The 26,217-nt window shown below is 50.8% G+C and overlaps 1 protein-coding gene across 3 annotated transcripts in view; it reads left to right on the top strand.

Annotated features, from left to right (window-relative positions):
• Positions 1 to 26,217, top strand: part of LOC140425687 (uncharacterized) — a 409,944-nt gene that overhangs the window by 26,070 nt on the left and 357,657 nt on the right. For all 3 annotated transcript variants that reach the window (XM_072510184.1, XM_072510183.1, XM_072510185.1), the window contains exon 2: positions 3,147 to 3,275. The gene's annotated coding sequence lies outside the window, so the exon portion shown is untranslated. The remainder of the gene's footprint in view (positions 1 to 3,146; positions 3,276 to 26,217) is intronic.

Genomic DNA, 26,217 nt, shown 5'->3' with positions numbered 1-26,217 from the left:
CCCTACAGAGGGAGCCGGGACGGACCACACCACCTCCTCCTCCGTCGGGGTGCCCGATGGCCCCCAAGCCTCTACATGGGTGGGGGATGCGAACGGACTGGCCATCCGACGCCCCCCCGACATCTGGCGCTGCCAGTCCTGGAGGCCCGTGCTGGTATCGACAGGGGTCTGCAGGTTTGCAGCCATGGAGCCCAGGGGGTTGGCAAACCCTGTCTGTGACAGTGCGACGCCAGCTCGCACATGGCCACTGGCGCCGATGCCCTCAGCGATGGCCTGCTGAGACTGGGCCATGGCCTGCTGAGACTGGGCCATGGCCTGCAGGGACTGGGCTATGGCGTTGAGCGCCTCTGCCATCTGGCGCTGGCACTGGCTCATGGCCTCCTGTGAGAGGGCAGCCATTTCCTGGGCCACAGACGCCGCCTGCATGGAAGGCCCCAGGCCTCGCAAAGCGTTCCCCATGTCTGACACCGTCGCACCCATTGCCTCCACCGCGGACGCCACCCGTGCGGTGTCAGCCTGGGCGGCACGCATGACCGGCACCACTCCCAGCTCCTGGACGTGGGTGGAGTCCTCCACCTGCGACCGCAGCCGCCGCAAGCCGCCCGTCACCCTCTTCGCTCGTCTCCGGGTCGGTGGTTGCATCGGATCTATGTGTGGGTGTGGTAACTGCAGGAACCCGGGATCCATCTGGGCGGCAGATGTTCGCTTGGGCTGGGCTGCCTTCCGACCGCCCGGTCCCTCTGCTGCTCCTTCCTCCACCTGCTGTACCAGGACGGCTGTGTTGTGCGCACCAGTGAGTGTACCAGACACCTCATCACTAAACTGCCCAACCGTGGTGAGTGTTTCTGCGATGGTGGAGGGTGTTGGTGACAGCAGTGGCGTTGTGTCGTGCTCTTCGTCCCACTCTGAGTCCATGGCACTTTGGGGTGGGAGTTCGTCTCCACCCATCCACTCTGAGTCACTGTCCGGTATTTCGTCTTCCTGGGTAGTGCTGTCCCGGGTAGGGGTGTCCTGGGTAGTGGTGTCCTGGGTAGTGGTGTCCTGGGTAGTGGTGTCCTGGCTCGGATGTGACGGGGGCTTGTGGCTGCCCCCCTCGTCGCTGGGTGGTCGCTCCCGCACGTGACGGGGGTGTCGTCTCCCTGTTGCTCCAGGTCTCTCCGTCTCCCGTGGTGTGCGAGGGGCATCCTGCGGGCGTCGCATGCTGGAGGGTCCGGGTCTCTCCGTCTCCCGTGGTCTCCGAGGGGCATCCTGCGGGCGTCGCATGCTGGAGGGTCCGGGTCTCTCCGTCTCCCGTGGTCTCCGAGGGGCATCCTGCGGGCGTCGCATGCTGGAGGGTCCGGGTCTCTCCGTCTCCCGTGGTCTCCGAGGGGCATCCTGCGGGCGTCGCATGCTGGAGGGTGCGGGTCTCTCCGTCTCCTGTGGTCTCCGAGGGACATCCTGCGGGCGGTCTGCATCTGCGGGGATGGGTGCCTGGACGTTTGGTCCTGCGATACACAATGAAGCATGCATGGTTATACATCAGGCAGTGATCAGGTGATACGGGGAGGGTGATATAGGGGAGGGGGGATATGGGGACGGGATGTCGGTGGCTCACTCGCTAGTACGCCCCCGACCTCTGCATCAGCAAACTCCCGGTCCTCAGGTCCGCCAGCCAGTTCCAGGGCCCTTTCCTCGTGTACGGTCAGTGGCCTCTCATCAGCGGGCCCTCCTCCAGTCCTCACATGCTCCCTATTGTTGTGTGCGCGCTTCTCCTGTGGGGGGGGGGGGGCAGGGGTAAAAGGCAACAGTGTTAGGCAGGTATATGAATGCATGCCATCGGTTGCGCGTGCATTGCAGAGGTTAAGGTTAGGGCTGGATTCACTTGGAGATATGGGGGATATGGGGGAGGGGGGGATATGGGGAAGGGGGGATATGGGGGAGGGGGTATATGGGGGAGGGGGATATGGGGGATATGGGGGAGGGGGGGATATGGGGGAGGGGGGATATTGGGGAGGGGGGATATTGGGGAGGGGGGATATGGGGGAGAGGGGGGGATATGGGGGAGAGGGGGGGATATGGGGGAGAGGGGGGATATGGGGGAGAGGGGGGGATATGGGGGAGGGGGGGATATGGGGGAGGGGGGATATGGGGGAGGGGGGATATTGTGGATATGGGGAATCTCACCCTGCCTACTCTGACGAGGTTGTTCACCTTCTTGTGGCACTGGGTGCCTGTCCGTGGTGTCAGGGCCACAGCGGTGACGGCCTCTGCCACTTCCCTCCACAGACGCCGGCTGTGGCACGGGGCAACTCTGCGACCGTGCCCGGAATACAGGGCGTCCCTCCTCTGCTCCACCGCGTCCAGGAGCGCCTCCACATCGCGTGACTCGAACCTCGGGGCTGAGCTTCGGCCAGCCATCCAGTCGGGTGTTGCGGTCGGGTGTTCCGGTCGGGTGGGGGGGAGCAGCGCGGCCTTATGAGCCGTCACGCCGTGTAGCGCGTATGACGCTGCACGGCGTGAACCACTGCGCAAGCGCGGATCCCGTTACGTCGCTGCTAGCCCATTTCGGGCCGGAGACTATCGACCCATTTTTCCGACGTGGCGCAGGTCGGATTTGCGCCCTTTTTTGCGCCGATCGGCGGACTTTCCGCCGATAACGGAGAATTTCGCCCCTCCAGGTGTCACAGTATGAGGATACGGGGGTAAACCATTTAGGACTGAGGTAAGGAGAAATGTTTTCACCCAGAGAGTGGTGAGCCTATAGAATTTGCTATCACAGAAAGCAATTGAGGCCAAAACATTTATTTTTTCAAGATATAGCTCTTGGGGCTAAAGGGATCAAAGGATATGGGGGAAGGCGTATCAGGGTATTGAACTTGGGGCTAAAGGGATCAAAGGATATGGAGGTAGGTGGGATCAGGGTATTGAACTTGGGGCTAAAGGGATTAAAGGATATGGGGGACGACAGGATCAGGGTATTGAACTTGATGATCAGCCATGATCATAATGAATGGCGGAGCAGGCTCAAAGGTTCAAATGGCCTCCTCCTTCTATGTATATTTCTATGTATGAAAGGAGGAACAGCTTTCTGAGCTGGATGATCATCCATGATAATAATGAATGGCCTACTCCTGCTTCTATTTTCTATGTTTCTATGTTTTATGTAGATTGAAGTTGGGGATGTGCAACAGAGCAAAATTGGATGAGTGCAGACACGAATGCAGAGATCTTGAAAGGGCTGGACAATGTTACAAGGAAAGCGAGGGGTGGCGCAATGGAGAAATTTGGAAAAAAAGGTAAGAATTTTTAAATCAGGCATTGTCAGACAGGAAACCATTGTATGTCAATGAGCACAGGGATGATGGGAAAATATGACTTGTGTGAACTGGGGTATGCACTGCTGTGTTTTATGAAATCAAATTTGTGTGGAAGTTGGGAAGCTGGAGAGCATTGATGTAATCCTGTAGTTTTTAACAATGCGAAGTTATAATACGGACATACTACTGAACAACTCAGTTTAATTTCAAAAATATATAATTTATTTAAATATACAATAATAATAATCGCTTATTGTCAAAAGTAGGCTTCAATTAAGTAATTATGAAAAGCCCTTAGCCGCCACATTCTGGTGCCTGTTCGGAGAGGCCGGTACGGGAATTGAACCCATGCTGCTGGCACTATTCTGCATTACAAGCCAGCTGATTAGCCCACTGTTTAAACCAGCTCCTAGATCAGGTCAGGTCAGGTTAGCCAATTAAAAAAACCTAAAAATTCTGGTTGTCAAATGTGTCCATATCTGTTGTTCTCTTGATGCAGACTGTGTAGTTTGGAATATCCGACTTAAGTGAAAAACTTGTGAGATTCATTTTGGGGTTTGTGAATACAGCTTTATATTTTCTGAGAAGTGACACACATTCAGATCTTCAAGCCTGGAATATTCAGAGCACCATATAGTTTGAGGAATAAAGCACAAATGTATGAATTTTGATTCAACTTCTGTTGTTGCTAGCTGTCCCTCAATTTGAGGATGACAGGGTCATGAGTTTCTGTCACGGGTCTTCATGTGAGTGAACAGTGATTCTTGACCCGCAAATCTTTGGACACCAGGGACAGGACATCTTGTGAGATTGTGGGATCTGAAATGTAGGATTTGTTTTCTTGTTTTTCCGTTTCGGCCTCCGCTCTACCTCATCATTAGGGGCAGCACGGTAGCATTGTGGATAGCACAATTGCTTCACAGCTCCAGGGTCCCAGGTTCGATTCCGGCTTGGGTCACTGTCTGTGCGGAGTCTGCACATCCTCCCCGTGTGTGCGTGGGTTTCCTCCGGGTGCTCCGGTTTCCTCCCACAGTCCAAAGATGTGCAGGTTAGGTGGATTGGCCATGATAAATTGCCCTTAGTGTCCAAAATTGCCCTTAGCGTTGGGTGGGGTTACTGGGTTATGGGGATAGGGTGGAGGTGTTGACCTTGGGTAGGGTGCTCTTTCCAAGAGCCAGTGCAGACTCGATGGGCCAAATGGCCTCCTTCTGCACTGTAAATTCTATGATAATCATTAAGACATCAATACTCAAAGTGTGTTGTAGCTTGATTCTGAATGATTGATAGGAAGCTCATCCTAGACATTAATGTCAATGCTGCTGTGTCTTAGAAGTGTTTCCCTTGTCCCCTTCAACCTTATTTATCTTTAATTTGTCATTAATTCTTGAGCTGTACAAGCTAGACATATTTATTTCACATATAACCTGTTTCTTTTGCACTTCCCATTTAAACATTTTTGTTAGTACTGTTCAAAAAAAATTGCAAACACATATTGAAGTGAATAATATTTGTGTACACATTTATCATCTGCAAATGAAGCCCCATAGAAGCAATTATCTTTTACATGGAAACTTTGAAGTGAAATAGATCACACCACGAAGAAAGATGAGCTAGAAAAGCTCAGGTCATTGAGGTGAAGAACCTGGCATTCTTTCAGGACAGTATAAATATAATTCTCATACTGGATTATTTAACTTGGTGAAACAACTGGAACAAAAATGCTTTATCTCTAAAACTGAGATAAAACATTTGGTATACATTTGGATTTGGTAGCTTTAAAATTTGGTAGTAGTGCATCTTTTCATGTTTAAGATTTATAACTATGATTGGAGCAGTGGACCAGTGTCATAACACACTGCACCTCTGAGTTTAGCTCTTATGTTTTGATATCGAGAACATTTCCAATCTTAGTTGACGTATTAAAGACCAAATTGTCTCAAATAAAAATTATAGTTGAATCAGTCAGCAAGTTACCTGAGCTGTGCTCAGGGAAATTATAGCAGGAAATGCACAGTGGAATGGGCAAATAATTTATTACTTAGCAATTTTTTAAAAAATTACCGTAACCTTTTAATTATTTAGTTGATGTGTTCTTGACGACCATGTTAATACATCGTTCACAGAAATCCTTTACCTGAACCAAGAATTGTATACTCGTCTTGAGAATTGGCTAGCTATGCCTGTGATGTCTGTGCCTAGGCTGTGTGGAATGTTCATCTGAATATCCTTTTGCAACATGATGGCATGTGCTTTTGGCTTTTCCCATTCTTTTTTCATGCTGCCAGATGTCTTGGCTTTGCTGCCTTGACTTGCATTTGGCTGTCCTTTCATGTGTTACAGCACCATGGGAGGAAGGCTCTCTTCCTTTTCTTCCACATTTAGATTGAGCCTTTCTTAAAGCTAGTTTCTTTTTTTCCCATTCTTCCTCTTGCAGTTGCCTCTGCATTTTTTCTTTCTCTGCCTGTTCAATGTCTCTCCTGTCTCTTCTGTCAAATGCTTCTGCAATTAATCTCACTCTATCCTTCCTTCTCATCCGAGGTGCTAGCTTCTCGAGTGAAGATGTAGCCTCCAACTTCAAATGTCTCTGTTTTGAATTGTTTCTACTTTGCTTACGTCTCACCTCTCGGTCTGCATGTTTTGAATTGTGATGGCCTTGGCATTTTTCACAGAACCTCCAGGGATACTGAATTGGAATCCTGAATGTGTCAGTATCACTAAAGTTAGAAATTTGAGCAATAGGCTGTGGAGACAAAAATCTTCATTATTTCACCTCGAAGGAGTAAATTCATTCCTTAAGAACATTTCTTGAAGGTTTAAATATGTATTGCTCTTATTTAGAAATTTGAGGTTATAAGAAGGTGAAAGAACAGAGACACTTGGTATGCATATATATTATTTTTTGAAGATTGCAGGACAAAAAGAAAAGGCTGTTAAAATCTGGAGATTTAAAAAATAGAGGCTTTGAATACAACAGCAAGAAAGTATTACTAAACCTTTACAAATTACTGGTAGGCTTCTTTTGGTGAATTGTGTCCAATTCCAGGCATTATGCCTGAGGAAGAATGTCATGAGCTCGGGAACATAGAAGTATATGGAAAAAGCCCAAAAGGAGGCCCTTGGCCATTGTGTCAGTGTTTACAGATAAACAGCTATCCAGCCTAATCCCACTTTCCAGCTCTTGGTCCATTGGTTCCAGTAGATTATGGCACTTCAAACACACAATGGGCGGGATTCTCCACTCCCGCGCCGAAGTGCCCACGCCGTTGTGAACGCCGTCGAGGTTCACGATGGCGCGAAACGGCCCCGATCCCGACCGATTCAGGCCCCGACAATGGGCTAGGATCGGGGCCGCGTCATCTACATGCGCCAGGCCTTGTCACGGCATAAAGGCGGCGCCGCATGGATGACGTGGCATAATTGGCGTCACCCGCGCATGCGCGGGTTGGCGCGTGGTTGCCGTCCTCTCTGAGTCCGCGTCGCAAGAAGATGGCAGACGGATCTTGCAGGGCCGCGGAAGGAAGGAGGTCCTCCTTCAGAGAGGACGGCCCGACGATCGGTGGGCACCGATCGCGGGCCATGCCACATTTGAGGTACAGGGTGCAGGATCCCCCCCCTCCCCCCCGCAGGCCGCCCCCCCAGCGTTCCCGCGCTGTTCCCGACGGCAGCGACCAGGTGTGGACGGCGCTGGGGGGAACCCGCCATTTTGGCCTGGCCGCTCGGCCCATCCGGGCCTGAGAATAGCGGGGGTGTCGGAGAATCGCCATTTTGGTTGTCTCCGGCGAATCTCCGGCCTGCGGCCCGCGGAACTCGACGGTTCCATTCCCGCCGCTTGGGAAAATCGCGGGAGGGCGTCGGACCGGCGTCCCGGGAAATTTTGGCGGCCCAGGCGATTCTCCCAACCGGCGCGGGAGTGGAGAATCTCGCCCATTATTTGTGATTTGGGTTTTTCCCTCTACCATATTTTCAGTCAGTGAATTCTAGACCCTCTGGAAAAAAATTATCCTCAATTACTTTAAATCTAAACATCCTTTTTTAAAAAAAAATTCTCATGGGATGTGGGTGTCGCTGACTGGGCTAGCATTTATTTCCCACCTCTAATTGCCAGTGGCTTGCTGTGGATAGGAAGTCACATGTAGCCAATTTTCTTTCCTAAAGGACATTAGTAAACCAGATGGGTTTTTACAACAATGGTTTCATGGTCATCACTCATACTTTTAATTCGAGATTTTTATTGAATTCAAATTTCCCGATCTGTTGTGATGGAATTCGACCCTGGGTCTCTGGATTACTAGTCCAGCTACAATACCGCTATGCCATTCCCTCCCCTCAATTAACTGATCTCAAAGAAAAATAGGTAGCACAGTGGTTAGCACCGTTGCTTCACAGCACCAGGGACCAGGGTTCGATTCCTGGCTTAGGTCACTGTCTGTACGGAGTCTGCACGTTCTCCCTGTGTCAGTGTGGGTTTCCTCCGGGTGCTTCAGTTTCATCCCACAAGTCCCAAAAGAGGTGCTGTTAAGTGAATTGAACATTCTGAATTCTCCCTCAGTGTACCCAAACAGGCACCAGATGACTACTTGTGACATTAATAAAGATTATTGCAGGGGCATGGGAACCTGGATTGTAGTTTTAGGGTAAGGGAGAATGAGTGTATAGAGGTCAGGAGCTCAGATTTGACGTCGCAGGAGGGGGCCAGTGTTCAGGTAGGTGGTTTGAAGTGTGTCTACTTCAATGCCAGGAGTATACGAAATAAGGTAGGGGAACTGGCAGCATGGGTTGGTACCTGGGACTTCGATGTTGTGGCCATTTTGGAGACATGGATAGAGCAGGGACAGGAATGGATGTTGCAGGTTGCGGGGTTTAGGTGTTTTAGTAAGCTCAGAGAAGGAGGCAAAAGAGGGGGTGGTGTGGCGCTGCTAGTCAAGAGCAGTATTACGGTGGCGGAGAGGATGCTAGATGGGGACTCATCTTCCGAGGTAGTATGGGCTGAGGTTAGAAACATGAAAGGAGAGGTCACACTGTTGGGAGTCTTCTATAGGCCTCCAAATAGTTCTAGGGATGTAGAGGAAAGGATGGCAAGGATGATCCTGGATAAGAGCGAAAGTAACAGGGTAGTTATTATGGGAGACTTTAACTTTCCAAATATTGACTGGAAAAGATATAGTTTGAGTACATTAGATGGGTCGTTTTTTGTACAGTGTGCGCAGGAGGGTTTCCTGACACAGTTTGTTGACAGGCCAACAAGAGGCGAGGCCACATTGGATTTGGTTTTGGGTAATGAACCAGGCCAGGTGTTGGATTTGGATGTAGGTGAGCACTTTGGGGACAGTGACCACAATTCGGTGACGTTTACGTTAAGGATGGAAAGGGATAAGTATACACCGCAGGGCAAGAGTTATAGCTGGGGGAAGGGAAATTATGATGCCATTAGACGTGACTTGGGGGGGATAAGGTGGAGAAGTAGGCTGCAAGTGTTGGACACACTGGATAAGTGGAGCTTGTTCAAGGATCAGCTACATAGATCCCTGAAAGTTGCCACCCAGGTTGATAGGGTGGTGAAGAAGGCCTATGGAGTGTTGGCCTTTATTGGTAGAGGGATTGAGTTCCGGAGTCAGGAGGTCATGTTGCAGCTGTACAGAACTCTGGTACGGCTGTATTTGGAGTATTGAGTACAGTTCTGGTCACCGCATTATAGGAAGGACGTGGAGGCTTTGGAGCGGGTGCAGAGGAGATTTACCAGGATGTTGCCTGGTATGGAGGGAAAATCTTATGGGGAAAGGCTGATGGACTTGAGGTTGTTTTCGTTGGAGAGAAGAAGGTTAAGAGGAGACTTAATAGAGGCATACAAAATGATTAGGGGGTTGGATAGGGTGGACAGTGAGAGCCTTCTCCCGCGGATGGAAATGGCTGGCACGAGGGGACATAACTTTAAACTGAGGGGTAATAGATATAGGACAGAGGTCAGAGGAAGGTTCTTTACGCAAAGAGTAGTGAGGCCGTGGAATGCCCTACCTGCTACAGTAGTGAACTCGCCAACATTGAGGGCATTTAAAAGTTTATTGGATAAACATATGGATGATAATGGTATAGTGTAGGTTAGATGGCTTTTGTTTCGGTGCAACATCGTGGGCCGAAGGGCCTGTACTGCGCTGTATTGTTCTATGTTCTATGTTCTATATTATAAACAGCAAGTTATAAATAGATAAAAGCAAATTACTACGGATGCTGGAATCTGAAACAAAAACAGAAAATACAGCACAATCACAGCAGGTCAGGATGACTTTCACAAAGAACCATCCAGAATCAAAACATTAGTTCCCTTCTCTCTCCACAGATGCTATCAGACCTGCTGCGATTGTCCAGTATTTTCTGCAGTTATAGAGCTATGTGGTTCCACAACCACCTGACCAGATTATCATAGAATTTACAGTGCAGAAGGAGGCCATTCGGCCCATCGAGTCTGCACCGGCTCTTGGAAAGAGCACCCTACCCAAGTTCAGCATCTCCACAATATCCCCATAACCCAGTAACCCCACCCAACACTAAGGGCAATTTTGGACACTAAGGGCAATTTATCATGGCCAATCCACCTAACCTGCACATCTTTGGACTGTGGGAGGAAACCGGAGCACCTGATGAAACCCACGCACACACGGGGAGAACGTGCAGACTCCGGACAGACAGTGACTCAAGCCGGGAATCGAACCAGGGACCCTGGAGCTGTGAAGCAATTGTGCTATCCACAATGCTACTGTGCTGCCCGTTCTCAGATCTCAGCTCTCTAGTCCTACCACATCCAGTTGTGAATGGTGGTGGCCAATTAAACAACTCAATGATGGGGGATACCAGCACATCAGTGCAAAAGATAAGTCTGAAGCATTTGCTGCAATCTTCAGCCAGAAATGTCGGGTGGACATTCCATTATGTCATCTTCTGGAGGTCCCTAGTATCATAGATTTCAGTTGATTATTCTTTTTGTCTACTATGTACGTACTGTGTACGTTCCCACAGCCGCAGAAAAATACTTTTCACTGTACTTCGGTACATGTGACAATAAATCAAATCAAATCAAAAAATCAAATCCAAGTGCGGCCTTATTGGGCATTTTGGAAAACAATGTTTTGCGCGTTCTACAATGGACCATGTACGAGCGGTGCATGCAGTTGATGAGATAAATATCGAAGAACAGTTTTTCATCGATCTCATCACTGCGAGGTACCAGAAGAGTCTGACCCAGAATGATGGAAACAAAATTTTAAGGAAGACTGAAGCTATTAAGAACTCTCAGGGACCTTTAAATCTAGATTGAAATCGATGGTGGTGCTGAACAATTCTCGAATACGATGTGATTTTGACCCGAAAGCAACAGCCAACCTCGTGAGTCGGTCTGCTTCGCAACAGCTGAATGTGCAGTGGAAATTTGCTTATTGGCCAGGGCTGCCGATGGACTTTGGAACAAGAACAAAGTCGCTGTCTGCGAACTGATGCTATCCATGGCAGGAATGAGGCACACGCTACTTTTTCACATTGTAGACATGGACGTTGACTCCGTCCCAGGAGAAGAGTCATGTGATTACCGAATCTAGTTGAGTGACTGTCCCAGAAGATGACTAGTCAACTAAACACTTCAGATCCCGACAAGACATTAAATGTGCACATTTGATGAGGATTCGGAAGAAATCCAGGTGGAGGACGGAAAATCAGATGAGGGGGCGATAAGCATTCCGCAATTCTGTTTAACAGTCTTCAAGAACGTGCATAGGCTCAGTGGCATGATACGGGAGCATGACAAACCCATATTGAAGCAAGCTGTGAGTGTTAAATGGACAGGGCATGGGAAGCCATGGAGCTTCACTCTGGAGTTTAAATTCGAGCCTAATGAGTATTTCAGAAATGAGATGATCACTAAAGTTTATCAGTTGGACTCGCGGCCGCTTAAATCATTCTTTGATGAACCAGAAATCATGGGGTACACAGACTGCAAGATCGACTGGAGGGACGGCAAAAATGTAACGTTGAAAACAATTAAAACCAAACCGAAGCACAAAGGTTGAAACACTCGCAGAACAGTGACAAAAACTATACCAAATGAATCGTCCTTTAACTTCTCCAGTCCTGTGGAATGTTAAGCCAAAGTTCGGCAGCCAAACTTAGTGCTGACGTGGAACTTGCCGGCCTACTGCGTGAACACATAATTCCGTGTGCAGTGTTGATTTTACAGGAGGATGCGGACGATGCTGAATCTGATGATGACTACTCCGAATATCTGCTCGAAGATGTCAACAATGATGCAGAAAGTGACAGTATGGAAGGTGAGACAGATGAAGACCTGTATGAACGTCTTGCAGATCTCTTTTGCAGCAGCACAGAAGGGTTTAATGACAAGGCTCCAGAAGCACTACTCCGATGGTCTGGAAGGAATGACGAGGTGGTCACGAGGGCACCCAGACGCGCTGGACTCTGAGAAGAGTGGGAGCTTGGAGATAAATTGAAGCTGCTGATACCACAGAGGATCAGCCACTGACTGAGCCAGAAATGGAAGAAATCATCCCGATATTAGAGAAACCGGCCTCAGAGGTACGTGATGACTTGTTCCAGGTCTTTGAGCCTGTTCCTGTAATTCATTCCTAAACCATTGACAACACTGATGATGAATGGGAAGACATTGATGACTGCGATGACAGCGACCTGGATGTTGCAGTGGCAGGCAACTCTGAGACTGACCCAGAGGAAGAGCTTATGACAATCTCAATATGCAGCTCCACAGATCACTCACACAATTTTGCTCTTGACCAAGATGACCCAATGCCTGGACCAGCACGGCCAGAGAGCATCGCAATCTCTAGTGACGAAGAGCAAGTGAGCGAGGCTCCAGCGAGCCAAGAACGGGTGGCCCCAGTTCCAACCTCAGCTCAGGCAACAGAAACCTATGTGCTCCAATATGTCAGTGAGGCCGCAGAAGTGGGCGTGGTCATACCACCCAAAGATGACGCGACGGTCCCTAGGTTTACACCTGAAACTCTGCAGACCTCTGAGTACACAGTAAAAATCAACACCACACCAGAGGCTGCTAAACCAAAATACAAAAGCAAGAAACACATGAAATTGGTTCAAGAGGGTAGCTCACCACCACCTTCTTAAGGTGCAGGGCTGGTTTAGCACCGGGCTAAAGAGCTGGCTTTTAAAGCAGACCAAGGCAGGCCAGCAGCACGGTTCAATTCCCGTACCAGCCTCCCCGAACAGGTGCCGGAATGTGGCGACTAGGGGCTTTTCACAGTAACTTCATTTGAAGCCTACTTGTGACAATAAGCGATTTATTTTTTTATTTTATTTTTAAGGACAGTTAGGGATGGCAATAAATGCTGCCAAGCCAGTGAAATTCACGTCTCATGAATGAATAAAGGAAGGAAACTTGCAAATCTCCAGTTTTGAGTCTCAGTGCTCCTGCCAGCGGATGAACCAGAATAGGTTCCCGCTGGCACCAGGAGCGTTCACAAGGTATGATTCTTTACCTTTAGTACGGCAAATTATTCATAACGGCCAGCATGCCAGTATGCCAGACTTAGCAATCCCGAGGCGTTATTTTTAGCAGGAACCCTGACTCCCGCATCCAGAAACAGGACACCTCCCCCATCACAGAAATGGTGACCCCGCTGACAACCCTCAACCTCTCAGCAAATAGGGGCATCCTCCTTCCCCATCATGGAAAAAATGGGTCACCCCCCCTCCACACCATGCGCGCATGAGAGTGACCTGACCCCCTCACCACCTCCCCCCCACCCCCACTCCCCCCCCCCCCCCTTCCTCCACCCCAGAGGGAGGGTCCCATATCTCATAGATAGAAGCAGGAGGAGCCCATTCGGCCTTTGAGCCTGCTCCGCCATTCATTATGATTATGACTGATCATCAAGTTCAATACCCTGATCCCGCCTCCCGCCATATCCCTTGATCCCTTTAGCCCCAAGAGCTATATCTAATTCCTTCTTGAAATTACACAACAATTTGACCTCAACTACTTTCTGTGGTAGTGAATTCCACAGATTCACCACTCTCTGGGTGAAGAAATTTCTCCTCACCTCAGTCCTAAAAGGTTTACCCCTTATCCTCAACTATGACCCCAAGTTCTAGACTCCCCTACCATCGGCAACATTCTGAATCTACCCTGTTTAATCCACAAGATCCACATAGAATTTTATAAGAATCTATGAGGTTCCCTCTCACTCTTCTACGCTCCAATGAATATAATCCTAACGGATTTAGTCTCTCCTCATATGACAGTCCTGTCATCCCAGAAATCAGCCTGGTAAACCTTTGTTGCACTCCCTTCATAGTAAGAACATTCTTCCTCAGATAAGGACACCAAAACTGCACACAATATTCATAAGACCATAAGACGCAGGAGCAGAATTAGACCACTCGGCCCATCGAGTCTGCTCCGCCATTCAATCATGGCTGATATTTTTCTGATTCCCATTCTCCTGCCTTCTCCCCTTATTGATCCCCCCTCATCCTTCTAAACTCCAACGAGTACAGGCCCAGAGTCCTCAACCGTTCCTCATACGACAAGCTCTTCATTCCAGGGACCATTCTTGTGAACCTCCTCTGGACCCTTTCCAAGGGTCTGACCAGAGCCTTATACAGCCTCAGAAGTACATCCCTGGTCTTATTCCAGGTGTGGCCTCACCAATGCCCTGTACAATTGTAGCAAAACATCTCTATCCCTATACTCAAATCCTCTCGCACTGAATGCCAACATGCCATTTGCCTTCTTTACTGCCTGCTGTATCTGCGCGTTTACTTTCAGCGACTGATGCACAAGGACACTAAGGTCTCACTGAGTATTCATCTCTCTCATTTGCACCAATTCAAATAATAACCTGTCATTCTATTTTTTACTACCGAAGTGGATAACCTCACATTTATCCATATTATATTGCATCTGACATGCATGTGCACACTCACTCAGCCTGTCCAAATCCCACTGAAGCATCTCTGCATCCTCCTCACAACTCAACCTCCTTTGTGTCCTCTGCAAATTTGGAGATAGTACGTTTAGTTCCCTTATCCAAATCATTAATATATAATGTGAACAGTTGGGGCCCTAGCACAGACATCTGCGGTCCCCCACTCATCACTGCGTGCCAATCAGAAAAGGACCCATTTATTCCAACTTTCTGCTTCCTGCACATCTTTGGACTGTGGGAGGAAACTGGAGCACCCGGAGGAAACCCACGCAAACACGGGGAGAACGTGCAGACTCTGCACAGACAGAGACCCAAGCCAGGAATCAAACATGGGACCTGTGAGCTGTGAAGCAATTGTGCTAACCATTATGCTACCATGCTGCCTGTTCCCGTTTTTGAAAAGGAGGACTTAACGGCGCCCGTGAGACTTCCCGCAATTCCTGGGAGGCTGCTGCATTTGACTTCAGTCTTGTTAATGAGATTGAACAAAATGCAAATGAGGGTTAATGATATTCTTGCAATTTTTGGGAGTGATCCGGAACTCGCCTTCGAGAGCGGCCCAGGTGAATTGCAAAATGGTTTCCACCTGGCGCAAATCTAGATTTTGTCCCCTCCCGCTATTCACCGGCACATCCCGATTCATTAAATTGTGCCCATTGTCAGCAGTCTTCTAGTCCTTCAATCCCATGGCTTGGATCTGTAGCCGTGGAGGATTGAAAAGTGATGGTCAAACCCTCTTGCTTCTCTCAACAGCCTGGGATACATTCCATTCGATCTGAGAGATTTATCAACTTTCAAGCCCCTAATATTTTGCCTCTCACTATCTTTAAAAATTCCTTTTGAATCCCACCCCTGCATGAAATGAAAATGCAATTGTGGTAGTATGCATTAGGGGTCATGTGGGACTGTAAAGCCGTGATGTCATTGGCTGACAGATCCCGGGTCCTGGTTGGCTGTTGACCTCTAGCTCCGCCCTGAAGGCGGAGTATAAGAACCTGGAGTTCTGCCCCGCAGGCCAGTCAGCTACTGAACTGCGGGGAACTAAGTCACGCTTAATTAGGCCTCATCGACTTCATCTCTATTAGTCTCTCGTGAGTCTTTGTGCGCTACAATTTATTAAGCGTGCTTAAAAGAACTATGGAGCTCAGGATCATCCCGGAATGCCTGAGGATCAGCCCCAACGCAGTGAACTCAGCAGCAGTTTTCAAACACTGGCAGACCTGTTTCGAGGCCTACCTCAGAACGGCCCCCGGCCGAGTCACAGAAGACCAGAAACTACAGGTCCTGCACTCGAGGGTAAGCCCGGAAATTTTCCCTCTCATCGAAGACGCAGAGGATTACCAGACGGCGTTCGCAGCACTAAAAAGCATCTATGTTCGCCCAGTGAACCAGATCTACGCACGCTACCAACTCGCAACGAGACGGCAAAGTCCCGGAGAATCGATAGATGATTTCTACGCCGCGCTACTCATTTTGGGACGGGCCTGCGGCTGCCCGCCGGTAAACGCGATGGAACACATGGACATGTTGATGCGTGATGCTTTTGTGGCTGGTATGAACTCTTCCCAAATCCACCAAAGACTTTTAGAAAAAGAGTCGCTAGGACTCTCAGAGGCAAGGGCCCTTGCAGCCTCACTAGATGTGGCCGCGGGAAACGCCCGCGCCTACGGCCCCGACCGCGCGGCAGCCCCTTGGGCTCCGTGGACCCCCGTCGCGACAAACCCCCCCCCTCCCCCCCACCCCACAGGCTTGCGCGGTTCAGACGCCAAGTCGTTCCGGGGGAGCCCGCTGCTATTCCTGCGACAGGCGAAACACCCCCGACAGCGCTGCCCGGCCCGCGCAGCGACTTGTAAGAGCTGCGGGAAAAAGGGCCATTTCGCGGCTGTGTGCCGGTCCCGGGAGGTCGCCGCGGTCCCCGGCGAACAAGGATTCCTGCGCGCTTATAACGCTCCCCAACCCCCCCCAGCGCCCCATGTACGACCCGCAGGCGCAACCAGTTTGGGTCCCGGCCACTGCTGTCCAGCGCCCCATGTACGATCCGCAGGCGCAGCCAGTTTGGGTCCCGACTACCGCTGTCCCCGGAGAACAAAGCTATCTGCGCGTTTCTGACGCTCCCCAGCCCCCCCAGCGCCCCATGTGCGACCCGCAGGCGCCGCCATTTTGGGTCCCGGCCACCACGAGGGGAGGAGGGACGCCGCCATCTTGGGATCCCCAGACCTGTGCGACGCAGGGGGACAGCCATTTTGTCCACCCCCGCCGCCATCTTGTGATCCCCCAGCCATGTGCGATGCATGGGGGTGGCCATTTTGTTCACCCCCGCCGCCATCTTGGACGGCAACAACGGACCCCAGTGTCGACGGCTCCATGGGGTTCGAGGAAGAAGCTCAAACACTACAATCACGTCTGGCCTCAATGTCGCTGGACCAAGCACGGCCCCGGACGCTCCAGACGACGACAACAACGGTGCTGATAAACGGGCACGAGACACCATGCCTAGTCGACTCCGGGTGCACGGAAAGCTTCATCCACCCCGACACGGTAAGACGCTGTTCTTTGACCATCCGTCCCAGTGCGCAAAAGATTTCCCTAGCTGCAGGATCCCACTCCGTACAGATTAAAGGTTTCTGCATAGTGACCCTAACGGTGCAAGGGAGGGAGTTTAAAAACTACAGGCTCTACGTCCTTCCCCAACTCTGCGCGCCCACATTACTGGGATTAGATTTCCAGTGCAACCTGAAGAGCCTAACGTTTCAATTCGGCGGCCCAATACCCCCACTCACTATCTACGGTCTCGCAACCCTCAAGGTTGAGCCCCCATCCTTGTTTGCAAACCTCACCCCGGATTGCAAACCCGTCGCCACTAGGAGCAGACGGTACAGCGCCCAGGACCGGACATTCATTCGGTCCGAAGTCCCATCGGCTACTGAAGGAAGGCATACTCCAGGCCAGCAACAGTCCCTGGAGAGCACAGGTGGTAGTAGTCAAGACAGGGGAGAAGCAAAGGATGGTCATAGACTATAGCCAGACCATCAACAGGTACACACAACTAGATGCGTACCCTCTCCCCCGCATATCCGACATGGTCAATCGGATTGCCCAATATAAGGTCTTCTCCACCGTAGACCTCAAGTCCGCCTACCATCAGCTCCCCATCCGCCCAAGTGACCGCAAGTACACAGCCTTCGAGGCCGACGGGCGATTATACCACTTCCTAAGGGTCCCATTTGGCGTCACAAATGGGGTCTCGGTCTTCCAACGAGAGATGGACCGAATGGTTGATCAACACGGGTTGCAGGCCACGTTCCCGTACCTCGAGAACGTGACCATCTGCGGCCACGATCAGCAGGACCACGACGCCAACCTCCAAAAATTCCTCCAGACCGCTAAAGCCTTGAACCTCACATACAACGAGGACAAGTGCGTGTTTAGCACAAACCGGCTCGCCATCTTGGGATATGTAGTGCGCAATGGGATAATAGGACCCGACCCCGAACGCATGCGCCCCCTCATGGAATTTCCCCTCCCGCACTGCTCAAAAGCCCTAAAACGCTGCCTGGGGTTTTTTTCATATTACGCCCAGTGGGTCCCCCAGTACGCAGACAAGGCCCGCCCCCTAATACAGACCACGACCTTCCCACTGTCGACAGAGGCTTGCCAGGCCTTCAGCCGCATCAAAGCGATATCGCAAAGGCCACGATGCGCGCCATCGACGTTGCCCCGCATACGTCCACAGCGACAGGGGGTCCTCCATTATGAGTGACGAGCTGCGCCAGTTCCTGCTCAGCAACGGTATAGCCTCGAGCAGGACGACCAGCTACAACCCCCGGGGGAACGGGCAAGTAGAGAGGGAGAATGGCACGGTCTGGATGACCGTCCTACTGGCCCTACGGTCCAGGGACCTCCCAGTTTCACGGTGGCAGGAGGTCCTCCCGGACGCTCTCCACTCCATCCGGTCGCTACTGTGTACTAGCACTAACCAAACGCCTCATGAGCGCCTCCTTGTCTTCCCCAGGAAGTCCTCCTCTGGAACGTCGCTGCCGACCTGGCTGGCGGTCCCAGGACCCATCCTGCTCCGAAAACATGTGCGGGCGCACAAGTCGGACCCGTTGGTCGAGAGGGTTCGCCTCCTCCACGCGAACCCGCAGTACGCTTACGTGGAGTACCCCGACGGCCGACAGGACACGGTCTCCCTGCGAGATCTGGTGTCCGCTGGCAACACACACACCCCCCCGACACCAATCACCCCCTCCCTGCCACCGGCGCACCCCGCGAGCGCCCCCTTCCCGGGGGGATCGGTCCTCCTCCCAGGTCCGACCAGAAGTGAAGCGGAAGCAGAAACCGCAAGGCTCCCGGAGATGACAACACGGGAACAAGTACCACCACCGGGGCCGAGGCAATCGACGAGGACGACCAGACCGCCCGATCGACTTGTGGCATCAATGTAACATCACTATATTGTGGACTGTAACGAGAACGTTTTCCTTTTCCCCCTTTTACTATATATAGTTCAAAACACAAAAAAAAAAACCTCTGTACATGCAAAAGTTTTCCTCCCAGGACCAGCCTTGTAAACCCTTACCACCATACGAAGCACCACCCCGCCGGGTTCATTTTTAACAAGAGGTGAATGTGGTAGTAAGCATTAGGGGTCATGTGGGACTGTAAAGCCGTGATGTCATTGGCTGACAGATCCCGGGTCCTGGTTGGCTGTTGATCTCTAGCTCCGCCCTGAAGGTGAGTCAGTTTCAGCGGGAGCATTGCGGAAGAGGTTGCTGGGAGGGAAGTCAACCTTTAAAAGCACTTGTCTTTGCAGGGGCAGGCCAGTCGATTTCGGCGTGAGAACAGCTGGTGAGTCAGTTTCAGCGGGAGCATTGCGGAAGGAGGTTGCTGGGAGGTAAGTCAACCTTTAAAAGCACTTGTCTTTGCAGGGGCAGGCCAGTCGATTTTGGCGGGAGAACAGCTGGTGAGTCAGTTTCAGCGGGAGCATTGCGGAAGAGGTTGCTGGGAGGTAAGTCAACCTTTAAAAGCACTTGTCTTTGCAGGGGCAGGCCAGTCGATTTCGGCGGGAGAACAGCTGGTGAGTCAGTTTCAGCGGGAGCATTGCGGAAGGAGGTTGCTGGGAGGTAAGTCAACCTTTAAAAGCACTTGTCTTTGCAGGGGCAGGCCAGTCGATTTCGGCGTGAGAACAGCTGGTGAGTCAGTTTCAGCGGGAGCATTGCGGAAGGAGGTTGCTGGGAGGTAAGTCAACCTTTAAAAGCACTTGTCTTCGCAGGGGCAGGCCAGTCGATTTCGGCGTGAGAACAGCTGGTGAGTCAGTTTCAGCGGGAGCATTGCGGAAGGAGGTTGCTGGGAGGTAAGTCAACCTTTAAAAGCACTTGTCTTTGCAGGGGCAGGCCAGTCGATTTCGGCGTGAGAACAGCTGGTGAGTCAGTTTCAGCGGGAGCATTGCGGAAGGAGGTTGCTGGGAGGTAAGTCAACCTTTAAAAGCACTTGTCTTTGCAGGGGCAGGCCAGTCGATTTCGGCGGGAGTGGAGCTGGCTGGTTAGTCAATTTCAGCAGGAGCTGAGAATTTTTCTTCTTTTTTTTTAAAATTAGTTTTTTAGGCGGGAACAGGAAGTCGACCCGCGGACGTCTGGGAAGACCCTCACCAATAAATTCTGGTGGAGAGGAAACCCGAGACACTACACGTGTAGTGTCTCCCACCCGCCCTCCTCCTCTAACCTAATAATAAAACCCATTGGTCTGAGGTAAGTACCATATTTTATTACATTATTATTATTTTTTATAAAAATTTAATTTAGTTGTTAGCCAGATCTTGTTAGAAAGTTAGAGGAATGGCAGGGAAGGTAGTGCAATGTTCCTCCTACAGGATGTTTGAGGTGAGGGATGCAGTTAGTGGCCCTGCTGATTTTACCTGCAGGAAGTGCTGCCATCTCCAGCTCCTCCAAGACCGAGTTAGGGAACTGGAGCTGGAGTTGGAAGAACTTCGGATCATTCGGGAGGCAGAAGGGGTCATAGCTAGCAGCTTCAGGGAATTAGTTACACCAAAGATTGGAGATAGGTGGGTAACTGTAAGAGGGACTGGGAAAAAGCAGACAGTGCAGGGATCCCCTGCGGTCGTTCCCCTGAGAAACAAGTATACCGCTTTGGATACTTGTGGGGAGGGGGACTTACCAGGGGTAAGCCATGGGGTACGGGCCTCTGGCACGGAGTCTGTCCCTGTTGCTCAGAAGGGAAGGGGGGAGAGGAGCAGAGCATTAGTAATTGGGGACTCTATAGTCAGGGGCACAGATAGGAGATTTTGTGGGAGCCTGAGAGACTCGCGTTTGGTATGTTGCCTCCCAGGTGCAAGGGTACGTGATGTCTCGGATCGTGTTTTCCGGGTCCTTAGGGGGGAGGGGGAGCAGCCCCCCGATCCACATTGGCACTAACGACATAGGTAGGAAAGGGGCCAAGGATGTCAGGCAGGCTTTCAGGGAGCTAGGGTGGAAGCTCAGAACTAGAACAAACAGAGTTGTTATCTCTGGGTTGTTGCCCGTGCCACGTGATAGTGAGATGAGGAATAGGGAGAGAGAGCATTTAAACACGTGGCTACAGGGATGGTGCAGGCGGGAGGGATTCAGATTTTTGGATAACTGGGGCTCTTTCTGGGGAAGGTGGGACCTCTACAGACAGGATGGTCTACATCTGAACCTGAGGGGCACAAATATCCTGGGGGGGAGATTTGTTAGTGCTCTTTGGGGGGGTTTAAACTAATGCAGCAGGGGCATGGGAACCTGGATTGTAGTTTTAGGGTAAGGGAGAATGAGAGTATAGAGGTCAGGAGCACAGATTTGACGTCGCAGGAGGGGGCCAGTGTTCAGGTAGGTGGTTTGAAGTGTGTCTACTTCAATGCCAGGAGTATACGAAACAAGGTAGGGGAACTGGCAGCATGGGTTGGTACCTGGGACTTCAATGTTGTGGCCATTTCGGAGACATGGATAGAGCAGGGACAGGAATGGATGTTGCAGGTTCCGGGGTTTAGGTGTTTTAGTAAGCTCAGAGAAGGAGGCAAAAGAGGGGGAGGTGTGGCGCTGCTAGTCAAGAGCAGTATTACGGTGGCGAAGGGGATGCTAGATGGGGACTCTTCTTCCGAGGTAGTATGGGCTGAAGTTAGAAACAGGAAAGGAGAGGTCACCCTGTTGGGAGTTTTTTATAGGCCTCCTAATAGTTCTAGGGATGTAGAGGAAAGGATGGCGAAGATGATTCTGGATATGAGTGAAAGTAACAGGGTAGTTATTATGGGAGACTTTAACTTTCCAAATATTGACTGGAAAAGATATAGTTCGAGTACAATAGATGGGTCGTTTTTTGTACAGTGTGTGCAGGAGGGTTTCCTGAAACAATATGTTGACAGGCCAACAAGAGGCGAGGCCACGTTGGATTTGGTTTTGGGTAATGAACCAGGCCAGGTGTTTGATTTGGAGGTAGGAGAGCACTTTGGGGACAGTGACCACAATTCGGTGACGTTTACGTTAATGATGGAAAGGGATAAGTATACACCGCAGGGCAAGAGTTATAGCTGGGGGAAGGGCAATTATGATGCCATTAGACGTGACTTGGGGGGGATAAGGTGGAGAAGTAGGCTGCAAGTGTTGGGCACACTGGATAAGTGGGGCTTGTTCAAGGATCAGCTACTGCGTGTTCTTGATAAGTATGTACCGGTCAGACAGGGAGGAAGGCGTCGAGCGAGGGAACCGTGGTTTACCAAGGAAGTGGAATCTCTTGTTAAGAGGAAGAAGGAGGCCTATGTGAAGATGAAGTGTGAAGTTTCGGTTGGGGCGATGGATAGTTACAAGGTAGCGAGGAAGGATCTAAAGAGAGAGCTAAGACGAGCAAGGAGGGGACATGAGAAGTATTTGGCAGGAAGGATCAAGGAAAACCCAAAAGCTTTCTATATGTATGTCAGGAATAAGCGAATGACTAGGGAAAGAGTAGGACCAGTCAAGGACAGGGATGGGAAATTGTGTGTGGAGTCTGAAGAGATAGGCGAGATATTAAACGAATATTTTTCGTCAGTATTCACTCAGGAAAAAGATAATGTTGTGGAGGAGAATGCTGAGCCCCAGGCTAATAGAATAGATGGCATTGAGGTACGTAGGGAAGAGGTGTTGGCAATTCTGGACAGGCTGAAAATAGATAAGTCCCCGGGACCTGATGGGATTTATCCTAGGATTCTCTGGGAGGCCAGGGAAGAGATTGCTGGACCTTTGGCTTTGATTTTTATGTCATCATTGGCTACAGGAATAGTGCCAGAGGACTGGAGGACAGCAAATGTGGTCCCTTTGTTCAAAAAGGGGAGCAGAGACATCCCCGGCAACTATAGACCGGTGAGCCTCACATCTGTAGTGGGTAAAGTCTTGGAGGGGATTATAAGAGACAAGATTTATAATCATCTAGATAGGAATAATATGATCAGGGATAGTCAGCATGGCTTTGTGAAGGGTAGGTCATGCCTCACAAACCTTATTGAGTTCTTTGAGAAGGTGACTGAACAAGTAGACGAGGGTAGAGCAGTTGATGTGGTGTATATGGATTTCAGCAAAGCGTTTGATAAGGTTCCCCACGGTAGGCTATTGCAAAAAATACGGAGGCTGGGGATTGAGGGTGATTTAGAAATGTGGATCAGAACTTGGCTAGCTGAAAGAAGACAGAGGGTGGTGGTTGATGGGATATGTTCAGAATGGAGTACAGTCACAAGTGGAGTACCACAAGGATCTGTTCTGGGGCCGTTGCTGTTTGTCATTTTTATCAATGACCTGGAGGAAGGCGCAGAAGGGTGGGTGAGTAAATTTGCAGACGATACTAAAGTCGGTGGTGTTGTCGATCGTGTGGAAGGATGTAGCAGGTTACAGAGGGATATAGATAAGCTGCAGAGCTGGGCTGAGAGGTGGCAAATGGAGTTTAATGTAGAGAAGTGTGAGGTGATTCACTTTGGAAGGAATAACAGGAATGCGGAATATTTGGCTAATGGTAAAGTTCTTGAAAGTGTGGATGAGCAGAGGGATCTAGGTGTCCATGTACATAGATCCCTGAAAGCTGCCACCCAGGTTGATAGGGTTGTGAAGAAGGCCTATGGAGTGTTGGCCTTTATTGGTAGAGGGATTGAGTTCCGGAGTCGGGAGGTCATGTTGCAGCTGTACAGAACTCTGGTATGGCCGCATTTGGAGTATTGCGTACAGTTCTGGTCACCGCATTATAGGAAGGACGTGGAGGCTTTGGAGCGGGTGCAGAGGAGATTTACCAGGATGTTGCCTGGTATGGAGGAAAATCTTATGAGGAAAGGCTGATGGACTTGAGGTTGTTTTCGTTGGAGAGAAGAACGTTAAGAGGAGACTTAATAGAGGCATACAAAATGATCAGGGGGTTGGATAGGGTGGACAGTGAGAGCCTTCTCCCGCGGATGGATATGGCTGGCACGAGGGGACATAACTTTAAACTGAGGGGTAATAGATATAGGACAGAGGTCAGAGGTAGGTTCTTTACGCAAAGAGTAGTGAGGCCGTGGAATGCCCTACCTGCTACAGTAGTGAACTCGCCAACATTGAGGGCATTTAAAAGTTTATTGGATAAACATATGGATGAAAATGGCATAGTGTAGGTTAGATGGCTTTTGTTTCGGTGCAACATCGTGGGCCGAAGGGCCTGTACTGCGCTGTATTGTTCTATGTTCTATATAAGAACCTGGTGTTCTCCCCCGCAGGCCAGTCAGCTACTGAACTGCGGGGAACTAAGACACGCTTTATAAAGCCTCATCGACTTTGAGTCGATTTCGGCGGCGTGAGAGCAGCTGGTTAGTCAGTTTCAGCGGGAGCATTGCGGAAGGAGGGTGCTGGGAGGTAAGTCAACCTTTAAAAGCACTTCTCTTTGCAGGGGCAGGCCAGTCGATTTCGGCGGCGTGAGAGCAGCTGGTTAGTCAGTTTCAGCGGGAGCATTGCGGAAGGAGGGTGCTGGGAGGTAAGTCAACCTTTAAAAGCACTTCTCTTTGCAGGGGCAGGCCAGTCGATTTCGGCGGCGTGAGAGCAGCTGGTTAGTCAGTTTCAGCGGGAGCATTGCGGAAGGAGGGTGCTGGGAGGTAAGTCAACCTTTAAAAGCACTTCTCTTTGCAGGGGCAGGCCAGTCGATTTCGGCGGCGTGAGAGCAGCTGGTTAGTCAGTTTCAGCGGGAGCATTGCGGAAGGAGGGTGCTGGGAGGTAAGTCAACCTTTAAAAGCACTTCTCTTTGCAGGGGCAGGCCAGTCGATTTCGGCGGCGTGAGAGCAGCTGGTTAGTCAGTTTCAGCAGGAGCATTGCGGAAGGAGGGTGCTGGGAGGTAAGTCAACCTTTAAAAGCACTTCTCTTTGCAGGGGCAGGCCAGTCGATTTCGGCGGCGTGAGAGCAGCTGGTTAGTCAGTTTCAGCGGGAGCATTGCGGAAGGAGGGTGCTGGGAGGTAAGTCAACCTTTAAAAGCACTTCTCTTTGCAGGGGCAGGCCAGTCGATTTCGGCGGCGTGAGAGCAGCTGGTTAGTCAGTTTCAGCGGGAGCATTGCGGAAGGAGGGTGCTGGGAGGTAAGTCAACCTTTAAAAGCACTTCTCTTTGCAGGGGCAGGCCAGTCGATTTCGGCGGCGTGAGAGCAGCTGGTTAGTCAGTTTCAGCGGGAGCATTGCGGAAGGAGGGTGCTGGGAGGTAAGTCAACCTTTAAAAGCACTTCTCTTTGCAGGGGCAGGCCAGTCGATTTCGGTGGCGTGAGAGCAGCTGGTTAGTCAGTTTCAGCGGGAGCATTGCGGAAGGAGGGAGCTGGGAGGTAAGTCAACCTTTAAAAGCACTTCTCTTTGCAGGGGCAGGCCAGTCGATTTCGGCGGCGTGAGAGCAGCTGGTTAGTCAGTTTCAGCGGGAGCATTGCGGAAGGAGGTTGCTGGGAGGTAAGTCAACCTTTAAAAGCACTTCTCTTTGCAGGGGCAGGCCAGTCGATTTCGGCGGCGTGAGAGCAGCTGGTTAGTCAGTTTCAGCGGGAGCATTGCGGAAGGAGGGTGCTGGGAGGTAAGTCAACCTTTAAAAGCACTTCTCTTTGCAGGGGCAGGCCAGTCGATTTCGGCGGCGTGAGAGCAGCTGGTTAGTCAGTTTCAGCGGGAGCATTGCGGAAGGAGGGTGCTGGGAGGTAAGTCAACCTTTAAAAGCACTTCTCTTTGCAGGGGCAGGCCAGTCGATTTCGGCGGCGTGAGAGCAGCTGGTTAGTCAGTTTCAGCGGGAGCATTGCGGAAGGAGGGTGCTGGGAGGTAAGTCAACCTTTAAAAGCACTTCTCTTTGCAGGGGCAGGCCAGTCAATTTCGGCGGCGTGAGAGCAGCTGGTTAGTCAGTTTCAGCGGGAGCATTGCGGAAGGAGGGTGCTGGGAGGTAAGTCAACCTTTAAAAGCACTTCTCTTTGCAGGGGCAGGCCAGTCGATTTCGGCGGCGTGAGAGCAGCTGGTTAGTCAGTTTCAGCGGGAGCATTGCGGAAGGAGGGTGCTGGGAGGTAAGTCAACCTTTAAAAGCACTTCTCTTTGCAGGGGCAGGCCAGTCGATTTCGGCGGCGTGAGAGCAGCTGGTTAGTCAGTTTCAGCGGGAGCATTGCGGAAGGAGGGTGCTGGGAGGTAAGTCAACCTTTAAAAGCACTTCTCTTTGCAGGGGCAGGCCAGTCGATTTCGGCGGCGTGAGAGCAGCTGGTTAGTCAGTTTCAGCGGGAGCATTGCGGAAGGAGGGTGCTGGGAGGTAAGTCAACCTTTAAAAGCACTTCTCTTTGCAGGGGCAGGCCAGTCGATTTCGGCGGCGTGAGAGCAGCTGGTTAGTCAGTTTCAGCGGGAGCATTGCGGAAGGAGGGTGCTGGGAGGTAAGTCAACCTTTAAAAGCACTTCTCTTTGCAGGGGCAGGCCAGTCGATTTCGGCGGCGTGAGAGCAGCTCG

The sequence above is a fragment of the Scyliorhinus torazame genome, chromosome 6 (genome assembly GCF_047496885.1).
Source record: "Scyliorhinus torazame isolate Kashiwa2021f chromosome 6, sScyTor2.1, whole genome shotgun sequence".
Taxonomy (NCBI): Eukaryota; Metazoa; Chordata; class Chondrichthyes; order Carcharhiniformes; family Scyliorhinidae; genus Scyliorhinus; species Scyliorhinus torazame.
Note: the sequence above shows the minus strand (reverse complement) of the source record. Positions and strands in the feature narration are given on the sequence as shown.